This window comes from Pteropus medius, unplaced genomic scaffold (genome assembly GCF_902729225.1).
Source record: "Pteropus medius unplaced genomic scaffold, Ma_sr-lr_union100, whole genome shotgun sequence".
Lineage (NCBI taxonomy): Eukaryota > Metazoa > Chordata > Mammalia > Chiroptera > Pteropodidae > Pteropus > Pteropus medius.
Window position 1 is genome coordinate 2,916,483 of NW_024350325.1, and position 12,495 is coordinate 2,928,977.

Sequence of the window (12,495 nt, forward strand, 5' to 3'; positions counted from 1 at the left end):
GAGAAGGAAGAGGAGTGGGCATATCAAAGGACATAGGTGCCATCCTGAAAGAGCTCCCTGTGGACAATTTAAGCAACCAAATAAATAATTACAATATTGAATTATAATATATATCGATTAGTCCATACTGGTACAAAGAATGATTGAATAAACAAATGAATGAATGAATGACTGAATGAGAAGAGACAAATCTTCTTACATATGAATACCAAATAATATATGTAGACACTCCGCCCTTCAGAAAGTAGAGCTTAACTTCCTTACTCTTGAGTGTGCTAGATTTAAAGACTCATTTCCAAAAAAACAGAGAATGCAAAGGGAAAATACTAACTTAATAGAAGAGACACTTGGTAGACAACACCTTAACCACGTGATCAAGATTAACATTACCATGTGGATATCGCCCACCCCATGATACGACGGAAAGAGAACAACACCTTATCGCTATGGTATTCTTATCAAATCACATAAACTCCAGTGTGATCAAGAAAAAAAATCATGGAACTGACTCAAATTTAGAGAAATTCTACAAAATATCTAACCTATACTCTTTAAAAATGTAAAGGTATGAATAACACGAACAATTGATATAGATCAGAGGAGCGACTAAGGAGACATAACAACTAAATGCAATTTGGTACCCTGAAACAGAAAAAAGATATTTGTTAAAAAAAAAATCCAAATAAAGTCTGTAGTTTAATTAATTGTGTTATTAAAATGTACCATGTTATGTAATATGTTAACATTAGGAGAAACTGAGTGAAGAGTAAGTGTACTATCTTTACAACTTTTCTGTAGATGTAAAATTATGCCAAAATAAAAAGTTTATTTAGAAAAAAATGTCATATTTGGCAATAAAAAGGAAGAAGGTACTGATACATGCTACAATCTGTATAAACCTTGAAAACGTTGCTACGTGAAAAAAACAAGTTCCAAAAGGCTGTATGTATGTACATAAGTATGTATGTATGATTCCATTTATATGAAATGTCCAGAACAGGCAGTTTCATAGAGACAGAAAGAGGACGTGGTTGCCTAGGGCTAGAGGCAGAGAAGAAAGGGGAGTCACTGCTAATGGAGATGGGTTTTTTTTTTTCTTTTTTTGGTTGGGGGGGTGAAAATTTTCTAAAAGTGATTGTGGTGGTGGTTATATAACTATGTGAACATGCTAAAAACCACTGACTTGTACACTTTAAAAAGGTGAACTGTATGGTATGTGAATTATACATCAGTAAAGCTGTTATTATTACTATTATTAATCATCAGGGCCGGTTTCATCTGTGACTGGATGTTGGGTTTCAAACTTCATCATTAGACTCAGTTTTGCTCCGTTTCTTGGTTCTGCCCTCCTTTTTGTTGGTGACCCCATCAGGCTCCACATGGACCCTTCAGGTTCACATTATTCTCATTTCCCAGTAGTCCTGTCGAAATGAGCAGTCTTTCCTTCTACAGTCCTACAAAAATCTCATTGGTTCCGACTAGATGATGAAAAAGTTCCTAACCCAACTACCTCTCTCCCCGCACTTACGTTTATGTGATGGGACAAGGTAAGTGGGTTGGGGTGGTATTGATAGTTATTCAGAAAAACAAACCATTGTTCTGTTACCAGGAGAAATGTGAATGAATGATGAGTAGCAAAATGACATGTCTACTATAACTCTCTTGCTCACCATATAGAAGTCAATAGAACCTAATCTTTAACTTAATGAAATTAATGGGTTTCCTTTAAGAAAAGAAACGTCTATGCTGTTTTGTTTAGATTTTTCTTTTAGTATTTACTAAAAAACGTAATAGGAAGAAGAAAAAAATGTGTCAGTTTTGAGATGCTCTCAAACACAGAATATAAAAGTATTGGTGCTTTTTCTTTGTAGCAGTTTAATTAATTTCTTAAACTTCACTCATACACGGCAACATTACATACCACCAACTAAAATGCAGACTGTTTCAGAAAAAATAAAAATGTTCAATACCATAGCAATTAGCCACACGTCACTATTCAAATACAAATTAAAATTAAATAAGTTAAAAATTTAGTAACTAATTCTCATTTGCCACATTTCAAGTACTCAGTGGACACAAGTGGTTAACACGTTGGACAGTGTAGATGAAGGATATTTCTATTATGGTAGGATATTCTCTTGTGCTACAATAGTTTAAACTATTTTATTTATTTCTAGAATTTTATCACAGATCAGATTTCTGAAAACATCACAGGTAAGATAACTTAGGTAAAAGCAAATCATGAGGAGGTTACAGAGAAAAGTTCACAATTTTTTACCTTTCTCTTGTTAGTATCTAGATGACTCCCAGGTTTATAAGGTTGGCTGAATACTTTTCAGTGGCTACTGTTGTTAGCTGTCATATCCTAGTGTTACAGTTGAGTTCTATGTGGCTAGACTTCAGAGGGTCTCTCTCCAGCAAGCAGTCAGTATTTGGTCAGCTCCCTCTCCTATCGAAGCAGAATGTTCCCTCTCAACATAATCTTGATCACTGGCCTGGCACTGCTCGCTACAGGCAGCCCTATTGTGTATGTCTGGTTGGAGCCAAAGTAATTTGCTCCTGGTCACTGCTGCTGGGACCACAGACACACAGAGGCCCTTTCCACTGCCACCATGGCTAGTACAACTATCACACTGAATCTTTCTTTAAAAAATTGAGATATAATTGACATATAACATTGTGTAAGTTTAAAATGTACAAGAGGTTGATTTGATACATTTATACATTGCACTAGAATTGCCATCATATTAGCAAGTTTAAAATGTAGGAGAGGTTGATTTGATACATTTATACATTGCAATAGAATTGCCATGTTAGCCTTAGCTAACATCTCTATCACCTGTTGTAATTATCACTTCATTTTGTGGTGAAAACACTTAAAATCTAGTCTCTTAGCAATTTGGAAGTTTATAATACAGTATTATTAACTATAACACATTGAATCTTTTATTGAAATTGGCAGAAACACAAAAATCAGGCCCAGAGAATACACTCAGATCGCCTTGGTCTCCTTTGCTCTTCTCAAATTCTCTGGGGACGGAGAACGCGAAGGATCTCTGCATTGTGGCCTTTTCATTCCCAAGAATAGTGCTTTGTGGTTGCCTTCCCAGAAGTTAAAAAGAAGAGCCAAACACACACTTTGTCAGACATTATTCCTTGCTCTGTGCGTGAGCAGGAGAGTTAGGATGCCAACCCCTTTGGCAAGTACAAATCTCCTATGTCCCTAGAGACAAGGCCTTGCACACTTCGCCTATAGCACTCTACACAGCACCGGGTTATGCTGAATGACATCAGATCATTCATTCACACAAATGTGACTTTTAGAGATCTTACTATACAGTTTTACTTCTTCAGTCAAGCCCCTGAAATGTATAAATGTTCTTATTAAAAAAAACTGCTTGAAGCACTTCCAAAAATAACAATTTTTATTTTGAGATATAGAGTATAGAAATAATTCAGATTTCCCTTAACAGAATAAATTTAAATCACTAAAAAGGAGTGTGGTGGGGAGGTAGACGGGGTAAAAAGAGTCAAATGTGTGGTGACAGAAAGAAATCTAACTATGGGCAGTGAACATACAATACAAAAAATATATGACTTGTTGAATTGTACACTTGAAAGTTACTGGATTTCATTAACCAATGACATCATTAAAAACAGGTAAAAAAAATAATGAAAATAAATCACTAAAAAGGTTTTCGTACAAGAGATTTATTGAGGTGTAATTGATATACTTCCATGTTTCAAGTATACAATTTGGTAGGTTTTGACGTATATAATAACTCACCCACAACCAAGATGACAAATCACCACCAAAAATTTCCATGTGCCCTCTATAATCCCTTACTCTATTCCTCTCTACCTCCTCCAACAAACCCTCCACTTCTATCCAATCCTATGGTCACTGTGCTGTATCTTAGATACCTAGAACTTATTCATTTTATAATTGTCAGTTTGTACCCTTTGAACAACATCTTCCCATTTCTCCCACCCCTCAGTTCCTGACAACTACTCTCTATTTCTATGAGTTTGATGCTTTTGATCCCACATATAAGTGAGATTATATAATATTTGTCTTTATCTGTCTGACTTATTTCCTTTAGCATAATACCCTCAAGTTCCAACCATGTTGTCACAAATGGCAAACTTTCATTTTTTAAGGCTAAATAATATTTCACTGTGTATATATACCACATTTTCTTTATCCATTTATTCATCAATGGATATATAGGTTGTTTCCATGTCTTATTTGCTCATTTTTGAAAACTGTGTAGTTTGTTTTCATATTACTGAGTTTTGAGAGTACTTTATATACAACTCCTGGGTACAAGTCCTTTATCAGGTATGTGATTTGTAAATATTTTCTTGCAGTCACTGGCTTGTCTTTCCACTCTCTTAAGATGTCTTTTAAACAGCAGAAGTTTCTTGATTTTGCTAAAGCCCGATCTACAATGTTTTTTATATGGATCAGGCTTTTGTGTTACATGTAAGAAAACTTTTCTCAAAGTCACAAAGATTTTTTGCTGTGTTTTCTTCTAGAAGTTTTATAGTTTTCGGTTTTACATTTAGATCTTTGATACATTTTGAGTTGAATGGTGTGAACTATGGACCACGTTTTATCTTTTGCATGTGGATATCCAATTTTTCTAGCACCTTTTATTGAAGACTATACTTTCTCTATTGACTTGCTTTTGTACTTTTGTTGAAAATCAATTGACCATACATGTATGAGTCTATTTCTGGACTCCATATTTTGTTTAGTTACTCTAGTTGTCTATTCTTAAGCCAATCCAACACTGTCTTGATTATTGTAGTTTAACAACTTTGAAGTTAGACCCTGTAAATCCCCCAAATCTGTTCTCATTTTTCAAAATGGTTTTGGATAATCTATTTTCTTTGCATTTCCATGTGGATTATAAAATCAGTTTGTCAATTACGCAAAAAACGCTAGAATTTTGACTGGGATTGCACTAAATATAGAAATAAATTTGGGGAGCAACATCATAATAATATTGGGTTTTCCAATGCGTGAAGACAGTGTAACTTTCTATTTATATAGGTCTTCTTTAAATTTCTCTCAGTGATGTTTATAGTTTGCAGTAAACAGGGGTTACGTTTTTTGTTAGAGTTATCCCTACTTCACATTTTTAATGTTACTATAAATGGTATTATTTTAAATATCTAATTATTAGTTGCTAGTATACAGAAATAAAATTTATTTTTGTATTAATTTATATCCTGTATCTTTGCTAAGTTTCCTTGCTAGTTCTAATAGCACGTTTTTTTTTTTTGTAATTTCCATATGATTATCTGTGTATAGAATTATGTCAGTTCTTTTTCAACCTGGATATTTTTTCATTCTTGTCCATGCCTTATTGCACTGGCTAGAATCTCTGGTACACTGTTGGGTAACTGTGGTGAGAGTGGACATCCTTGACTTCTCATCTGAGGGAAAAAGCTTTCAGCTTTTCATCATTGAGTATGATGTTAACTGTAGATTTTGTAGATGCCCTTTATCAGATGGAGTAAGTTCCTTTCTATTCCTAGTTTGCTGAGAGTTTTTTTTTTTTTAACCAACAATGGATGTTGGATTTTTGTCAAATTATTTTTCTGCATCTACTGAGGTAATTATATGGACTTTTTTTAGTCTCATAATATGGTGAAGTACATTGATTTTAAATTGATAAAGCAATCTGCATACTTGGGACATATTTTTTAAAACAGAAATTCATCAAGTTAAATCTGAGTTTAATCTACTTGACTACTTAGTTATAACAGCACAGTTCATCAGCTCATGAAAGGTTATTTTTCTAGTTATGATTGTTTTCAACAAATATTAAAGATTGTTAATTTTTAAGAGTGAAATAATCTAAAAATAGATAAAATTCATAATGATAATTGGTTTGCCAAGGTTAAATGCAATGCACTCTTTTCTTCAGTCTTTATAGAAATGAGAAAATATCTGAAGTGTCTACTTTTCATGGACTATTTTTCATGAACTAATTTTCCAGTCTAGGGCAAAGATTTTGTGTGGTTCCGTGTTTATCCAATTCTCTTTTCTCCCTTCGTCTTGTGAGAACATTAGCTGGGAACTAGTATAAGTAAGCTGCTGTTTGGAGGCATTTTCCTCAAAGGAGGTTGCAGGAATACTGCTTTGAGTGAACCTGGTAGTTACAGAGGAGGACAGAAAGAATTTAACTATAATACAACCCACTAGCTACTGCTCCTAGAGACATGTACAGGAAATGTTCATGATCAAATTTCAGTTGAAACTTAGGGCAGGAAATGACTAGTCTCATCAAAGGGGAATAAAAGGTTCCCCCAGGCCTCAGAAAGCAGCCAGGCTGATTGCACTACTGAGAAAGTTGCCAAAGTGAGGAGGCAGATAATGAGCTCTTGAGTTGGAGAGACAGAGCCAACCAGCCATCAAGCGTTTCATTAACCAGTAAATCAGGCAAAGCAGACTGGAAGAAATCCAAGCCTTCAGAAGAAAGAAAATCAAAACTTAATACTCAAAGATGTTAAGCAAGCCTATAGGCAAAGACTAGAAGTTTTTGCAATACAGTGGGTAATAACGTAGGATTTGGAGATAGAGAGATCTGGGTCTGAGTACTGCCTGCACAATTTCTGACCATGTCTCCCTCCATTTTCTTTTAAGACCCCGACAATTTTCTTTTTTGTGTTATTGTGAGGTGAACAACTAGCACATTACTGGTACACAGTCTTGAAAGGAGAAAGATGCAATTCATAACTCTAAGTGACTTTTATGGACAGGTTCTGTTCAACGGAAAAGTGCTTTGAGTTGCTGAAAACTTAACTGTTTGGTAGGAGATAAGAGTAGGAGCTGAGGAGCGCTGACTTGTCCTGCTCATTACAGAAAGAGAATTTGTAGTTTTCAAGGCAATTCTGGTGGAAAAGGAGCAGAGAAGTGCCTATGAGTATAGAGTCAGAGAGTAGAAGAAAGGCTGGCTGAAAGGCTGGTGAGAAACATGGCAGGTGAGGGCAACGGCACTTTAAAAGCAGGAACGATATGATGTTTTGAGTGAAAATTTTATAGACCTTTCCCATATAGTGCACAGGTAAGCAGAAATGGAACTTTATTCATTTATTTACAATTGAACTAAATTTTGAGTTCCCCTTTTTAATGGGTAGTAGCAAAAGTAATCTTCTGATTTAAGGTTAGCTCAGATACTTAGTGTCTGAAATTCTGTAGATGATGGCTATATGCTCAATCATTTCCTGTTCCCCCTCAAGTTTTTCCTTTTTTTTTTTTTTTGCCCAGGGGGTGACAGGAGTTCCAAAACGAAAAGTATTTAACTACTATTCATATCAAAAGAAGAGGAAGCCTGGCCCTTCAATTACTTTGGGTATACCTCTGGCAGCCACTGAACTGCAACTTATCCCACCAGCCTCTGGATGCACGTCCTACTGTGTGTGCTGAAATTATCACTGTCCTCCTAATAGCCCTCCTCATGATCTGTTCAATGCAGGCCACTCTGGGTCCTGTATACTGGGGCATATCCTAGCTTCCTCCACATCCACTGGCCTGGGTGTCATCCCCATGCCTCTCTCAGGCCACAGTAACTTTCTATTGCTGTCCCCATATCACTTGGGGAGCCCATGAGGCTACCCTTGGGCCAGATGTCTGGGCATCTCTCAGATTTTGCTGGCGCCAGGATGTATGCAGCTCCTCTAAGAGATTCACAGTCTTCCTGGGCTACATTCTAAAAAGAAAAGTCCAGTTCTTTTCTGCCTTGGGTCCCCTAAACCCATATTGGATTTCTAGTTCCCTACCTAGACTTAGCCTAGGCTGGGAGTGGGGCCAGGCATCAGAAACACTCACAAACCCTCTCTTGCTTTCTTTTTTCCTTTGAGGCTCTTTGGCTGGGGACCCAACAAAAGTCTTTTATCCTCTTCTTGTGTGGTTGAAAATAGGCTCTTCATCTTTCTCCTCCCCATTTACTGTTTGAGGGTAAACTTTATTTCTTTTTTTTTTTTCAGGCTTTTGGCTCAAGCTAAGTTTATAGAATCCAGAAAACATTTTTTTTTCCCAGGTGTTGTGGCTCTCAGCTCAGCTCTCTGCTGCTCAAAGGCTTTTTGGTTCTAGCTTATATCTGACCTCCTCTGAACAGTACTAAAAGATGTTATAGCTGCTTCAATAGTGGGAGGAAAAATAATGGTAAAAGGAAATATAAAGAAAGGGAACATCAATTAATATTTCAAATATTATTCACTATGCTAATATGCTTTTAGATTGGTAGTATTGTGTTTGGTACTGCAACATAAGCAATTCTAAAAATCATTAAAAAATCTGCGGTATTGTATATATATTCTCAAATATTTGGCTTGAGGTATTTTATAGAGAAATAGAGAAAAAAGTTGAATTGTAAGTCTAAGATGACATACCATCGAAGAGAGGCAACAGGACACTAGAGCCCGTGTTGACTTTACTTCTCATTTAAAAATCTGCAGAAAGTTGGACTTACATGGGCCGTGGACTGTGGATTCAAGCTAATTTTATCTCAGAGAGTGAGTATATCTCAGCTGACATCTAGGTTAAAGAGGAAATGGTCAATAAATGTTAGCTAATTATAGCAGTAGTAGAAATAGAAATTGTGGTGGTAGGAATGTTCTTGAAGAAACAGATATCCCAGTGCCAACTGGCTGGGGAAAGAACAACATGAGGCAAGACCAGCACAGTAGGTATCCCCTTAGCAACACTTATTTAGAGTCCTAGGTGAGAGAAACTGAAGCTGATATCCTAACCTACCTTGTATCTCCTATAAATCATTATCCACAGCATAAAATGGTTCTCAGGAGGACCTCAAAATGGTAATCGATCGATGTCTGGTTGCTGACTTTGCAAGCAGGTGATGTCTGTGGGCATCTATTTAGAGTTGCTATCATTGAGTACTTTTGGGTTGTCTGAAAGAGGGTAGGATAAGTGTATTAGGGTTCTCCAGAGAAATAGAACCAATAGGCAATATGTATCTATATCTATATCTATCTATACATAGATTATATGTACATTATATATTCATTATATATACATTATAGATTACATAATTATATCTCTATATAATTATATAGAGAGACATAGATATACATAGGAGGCATAGGAGACATTATGATATATATGTATTTCTATAATCTTATTATATTATCCTATGTATTCTATTATCATATATGCTAATTATTCTAAATCTTCTTAGGATATCCTATTATACTATATGTTTTTTATATATCTGCCCTATATCTACATATTTATCTAAGCTCTATATTTAGATCTAGATTGATTTTAGGATTAGCCTATACAACTGTAAGGGCCAGCAAGTCCAAAATATGTGGGGCAGGATGGCAGAATGTAACTTCCAGCTGGAGCTAACATTGCAGTCTTGAATCCAAAGATGGTCTGGAGGCAGAATTCCTTCCTTCAAGGACCTCAGTCTTTTCTCTTAAGGCCTCCAATTGATTGAATGGGGCCCACCTACATTATAAAGGGTAATCTGCTTTACTCAAACTCTATTTATTTAAATGTTAATCATATCTAAAAAAATACTTTCACAGCAACGTCTGGACTGGCATTATACTCAAGAGCTAAGTTCCATAGCCTAATCAAGCTGACACATAAAGTTAACCACCAGAATAAGAGGTTTTTCTTTTATTTTCTTTAGAGACAAGGAGAGTGGAAAGCATAAGTGATATACTGTTTACTCTGTCTGTTTCATCAGACAGGTTTGAGCACCAGCAGAAAGACGAGTAAGCCCCAAACTAAATTTGCTTCATGAGAAATTCTGTGGACTCAGGGCCCAAGCAAAGCTGCTTTATAGATGGCTCAGAAAAATGTGACCCAGAGTTGGGGGACAGGCATTCTCCCCACTTCTCTGGGAAAGTCAGCATGGCTCTGGCCCTTTGGCATGTTCAGCCTGGAAGTGCCAGAAATAGCTCCTTTGGCACAGACGTTGATCTTCTCATTGAAGGCTCCAGTACAGATGACAATAATGAGGGATCCTCCATGTGGGTTTTTCATAAGACAGAGGTTGGAGGAGAGTTTGAGAGAAACAGGTGTTCCTGGGCATATCTGGGCAAGCTTCTAGGAATGCCTAGCCATGCCCTAGGGAAACATTTCTGGAGACAGGAATTTCTGTCTGAGCAAGTTGAGACAATGAGCCAGTAGAAGCCATATCCACAGGCTAGAAAGACCCAGAGACTTCTGGGTTATATTCTTGTCACTTTACACACTGTACTCATTGTTATATTATCTATAAACTGCTTGAACTCTATCTAATTATTAAAGTCAAGAGTCCAAGGCTCCAGGTGAGCAAAACCAGCTCTGTTCAAGCTATGCTTTACAGATATATAAAAAAGGTGTTAACTTTGCACAAAATCTTGTCTTTGGTCAAACTGACAGAGCTGTCTGAAGGTCATCTGACTTAGTTTAATTAACTTAAGACAGTTGCCTATCTGGTTTGATGAGCAAGAGCACAAGATATGGGGTAAGATAAATGTGAATTCAAATTCCGGTACCATGTTGACACCTTTGTGACTTGGATTAGTTATTTAATGCTTAAGTCTTAGTTCCTTCCTCTCCTTACAGGTCTGTTACAAGCTCTGGCATATAGTACGGACTCAACAAATGGTAGTTGTTACTGTTATTATTGTCTACTTCATCTGCCACTACTTCCATTTCCCCGCCTTAATCTTTAGCTGACATCAATGAAAGTGTTAAACACCTACTATGGTTCTTAACCAGGGTGGGCATTTGGAAATGTTGTTTTGGGGGGGCACTGTTTTTTGGATGTCACAATGGCAGGGGGACTCAACTGGTATTTAGTGTCCAGGGATTAAAGACAATAAATATCTTGCAATTTGTAAGTCAGTCTTGTACTATGAATTAATTGTCTCATCCAAAACACCTCTAGTGCCCATTAAGAAGAAACACTGTGTTGTCATTTTACCTATTTTAAGCTAGAAAAGAGAAATGAAACGGAGGAGTAGTGGAGGCCAGGAGAAGGGTGTATGAAGGCTTACATGAGACAGGCCTGTTCTAATTGCTTTGAATTCACTACTCCTTGATTCCTTGCAAAAATCCAGTTATTAATTCCCATTTTACAAGTGAGGAAACTGAGGCACAGGAAGGTTGAGCACTTCCTAGGCTTATACAGCTGGCACATGGGGGAGCCTGAGTTCAAATCCAGGTAGGCTGGTTCCTGAGCACCATGCTCTTAAGTATTACCTCATCATGACTCTTGCTAAGGTGAAAGAAAGCAAAACTAAATTAAGCAAAAATAATTAAACAACACAAAACACTCACTGTGAGTATAACTGGTTTCGGAGCTTCCAATAATAAATGAAAATTCCTTGTTTTTTTTTTTTAAGCCCCAAAAGATTAAAATAAAATGATTTTCCTGGGTAGCGCCTCCATTATGTTACAAGAGAAACAATTTGAGGAAAGTATTAATAATCTGAGCAGTACCATATGCATTTCTCAGTTAGGTTTGTAGGAAATGACCCCTTCCAGTGCAGTAAACACTGTGTGTATGTATGAGAATATGTCTTTTATATCTTCTATTCACAGAGATAAATTTATATTGAAGGAGTATTTTCTCTCTATAGTATTATAATGAAAAGTTTTGTCATTAAATGTTTTTTTTCAGAAAAAAATGCTTTGTTACTTGTAGGATGGTAAAGAAGTAAAGGTAATTTCTTAACTTACAAATAACCTGCATGACTTTAAACAACCTGTACTTTTATATAAGTATCTCATGATGATACTTATAAAAGTATCTCATGATGAATCTGCTGGCCAGTCAACATATTATTTTAAACTATGCCTTCTGGTTTGTCCTGAAATGTTTGTATAAATACTTGAATATTTGTTGAATATTTTATTGCATTTTTCCATTATTTTAAATAATTAGTAATAGAAAAATGATACTAGTGCTACAATTTTAGCAGATGCAAATAATTAGTCATGATCAGGTACTTAGCTTTAGTTGCAACCATGTACTTTTGAGCTTAAGTCTGTCAAGTCTGTATAGATTATGAGGGAAAAGAAAAAAAATCCAAAATGCTAGAACTAGATTGTTGAAGCTCACAGCTGATAGGTGGAGTGCACTAATGGTGGAAATGGGAAAATCCTTAAATTAAGGATTGGGAATTATCACTGAAAACACTCTAGAGATCCAAAGACTCAGGGAAGTTCCCAGAGCCACTGCAAGCAATATAGCTTTGCAGCAGCTTCCACTCTCAAAGCAGAAAGGAGTCAGGTGTTCAAATTTTCACTTAATAAATATTTCAATACAGTTACTGAGCATCATCACGTTCTCATGCTCAATCCTATGCAATTTTTTTTCTAGTAGACTTCCTCTCCTAAGGTTAAAACAAAATTGCTAAATTGCTTTTGTTTCATTTCAATGCTACTTCCAGTAAGCTGAGTGAAATAGAATTGCGATAAGAAATTACTTTAGAAAATTATTTTTTGTTTCTTTGTAT